The following is a 3,113-nucleotide window of genomic DNA, read 5'->3' on the forward strand; positions in this document are numbered from 1 at the left end:
TAATCACCATTCTTAATGTATGAAACATGTATTTTTTAATTAGCAAAACCTAATGGGTCACATAGAGACCGTTTACCTGAATATTAATAAGATAGGTCAGAATTCAAGACCATTAAGAATGGCGGCCATCACAGGAATGGTGGCCTGCTGACGGATACTGATGGTATGCCTCTTTTTCTTGTTGAAAACTTAAAATGTGCTGTAAATACCTCACCCAGAGGAAATTAGAGAGCTGAGGTTGGTGAAAGAGGTATTTTAAAGAATGGAGCACGCATTGACCAATCGCCATCGGGCGTAAGACAAATAAGCAGGCGGGATTGCTGAAGGTCACACTGGAGCTTGGGGTAGAGCCAAGCATGGCACGAAGGGTGCCACAGCATCCACATTTAAAAAAATCCACTCTTTGGCTCTTGACACTTACTTATTGTAGAGTTCTCGAGACCTTGCACGCAGTGAGTGACGTCCGTGGGGCAAAGTCTGTAAATACCGGAGCAGGTGGTAGTACCCACAGAGAAGCACTTCCCGCAAAGTAGGCAATTCACTGAAACGAAAAATAGTCCTTTTTTTCTAGATTTCTATACATAATGTTTTTAATTGAAAAAATTGGCAATGGAAATTTACAAAGTCTTGCCTTCCAAAGCAGAAATTATAACATATTCTCACTGTAATGACTCAACAAAGAATCATAATTAAAGAAATGAAGGTGTCCTAGGTCTGAAACACAAGGGCTGTCCTTTCCAGAGAGGTGTCAGTGGGACATCAGTGGACGGATGTATGTCAGTACAACATCGCGGTACTTGACATCGCAGATTTTACAACGCAAGTTGTTGCTACGACTTGCGTTGGAGGGCGCGGATTTAGGAATTTTATAATTTTATATTCCAACACCAGTCCCCGTAACAGTAGGGAAGGTGTTAGAATATAAAATTACAACATTCCTTATCCCACAGTGCCATCCAGCGCAAGTCGAAGTAACGACTTGCGTTGTAATAGCTGCGTGGGAAAGGTTGTTGTAAACGACACTTCCCTCAGTGGACACCTCCGTGGACCATGCTTTTTGACATCCATCATTGTCACTAAGGCGTCTGGTGCGTTTGGGTTCATAGATTAAAAGCCCTGCTCTTACTGGGTTCACAAATACAACACGTGTTCTAAAGTTAACAGTCCCAGACATTCAACAGGGCTGGCTTTAGCCCTGGTGGCACCTGGTGTAACACTGTTTGTTGACGTACCACACTGATCACATCCGCCACGGATTCTCTCACTACCACCCTTTTAACAGTGCCCCTAAATCTCCAGAAACACTCTCTCTAAGATGCATTTCGTTTTATAGCGCCCCTCATACCAGTGTAGGGTGTCAAAGCACTTTACATCCCATTTACATTACAGAGAGACCATTATCATATGTGTGTAAATCAGCATATAGGAAATGTTCTATAAAACAGAGGACTGCAAGTTGAAGGAGTTACATGTCATCCATACAGGCAGGCACAATAGTTTAATAGTGATTAGTCTGCAGAAGCACAATCGCAGAATGTATAACATAACACCATGGTTGGGGGTTCCCTTTAATAACAAGAATGGAAATCTCCTCTTCTAAGATGACGGATAGTCACACTACTGCTCAAAAGGAAAAATAAAATAATAAAAAGGTATCCCCCAGGGGGTTGGGGCTGGCCAGAGAAGGGGAGGAGTGGTTTGTACTCCCTAAGTGTGCATGATTGCTTGCAGTTCCTGGTAAGGTTCAACACCATTCATTCCTTCTCTGAGCGCCAACCCACAACGCTCCGGCCAATAACAACGCTTCATTGCAGGGGCACCTGCCTAGTTGCAAGACAGTCATTTGTGCACCAGCGCAATAAAAGAGGACAGAATGGCACCATTTCTGCCCTTTTCTTTTGATGTAGGGCAGCGAAGCAGGAAGGAAGCAGGAAGGAAGGCTCTTCAGGCCTATTGCTTAATAGACCCCCGGGGCCCAGAGGTCCGTTTACTAACGCCCTCCTAACCTTCCTGGAATCCACATCAGACCTAGCAACTTTTACGGTACTAGGAGATTTCATTTCAAACATCCAATCTAATTGATAACTTTCGCTGGTTTGGAATGGACCAACTAGTCGTAGGGCCCTCCCATACAGCGGGTCACTCACTGGACGCGGTCTTTACTAACTACAAACATTTAAAGGTAACCGCAATTATCCAAGTGCCATGGTCTGACCACGCAGCCATCCTCTTCAATCTTAAAACCACTCTGGCAAACACTTGGCGGAGCAATCTCTCCCTTCCAGTTAAAATTCGGCCTTGGAAGAAGCTTGAAGCCGTGAAATTCACGACTATTCTATCCAATGATCCTCCCTCAGTGGAGAGCTGTGACAGCAACGAAGGAGCCCATAATTTCGACACATGGCTCAGTCACGCAGTGGAAGAGCTTATCCCAGTGGAGATCAAGAAGCCCAGGAAACGTTCAGCCACCTCCCAGTGGTACACCCCAGAAGTGAAGCTAATAAAGCTGAAATGTCGGCGCCAGGAAAGGATATGGCGCATCGACTACAGCGCCCAATCTAGGATAGATTACACAGCAGTCCTACTCGAATATAAGACAATAATACAGAAAGCTACGGCAGCTTTTTATTCTAACAAAATCTCCGAAGCTGCTAACTCTTCTAAAGAACTTTTCAAGACGGTAGCGCAACTAGCCAGAAGTCCTAGGGACACAATCTTTACACCTGACCAGGAGTTTGTTGAAAACATTGCACAATTTTTCCAGCAAAAGGTCAAGGCAGTCTATGATGATCTGCACTCCACAACTACCATTACTTCAATTTCTCATACTACACTCCCAGCTTCCCACTCCGCTAATTTATCGCAATTCCGTCACTAAGCAACACTCAGGTAGTCACTCTGCTTTCACAGACTAAATCTGGATCACCGGAGGACCCCTGTCCCCCTTACATCCTACACCAAGTCCTAGAAACCATTGGCCCGGTTCTCACTCCGCTCCTAAATACCGTTCTTAGTACCGCTGCTTTTCCTAGGAGTTGGAAGAAAGCTTGCATCAGGCCAATTCTCAAAAAGGACACACTAGACCCCACTGTAGCCAAGCACTATTGATCGGT

Source organism: Lissotriton helveticus (genome assembly GCF_964261635.1).
Source record: "Lissotriton helveticus chromosome 1_1 unlocalized genomic scaffold, aLisHel1.1 SUPER_1_unloc_10, whole genome shotgun sequence".
Classification (NCBI taxonomy): domain Eukaryota; kingdom Metazoa; phylum Chordata; class Amphibia; order Caudata; family Salamandridae; genus Lissotriton; species Lissotriton helveticus.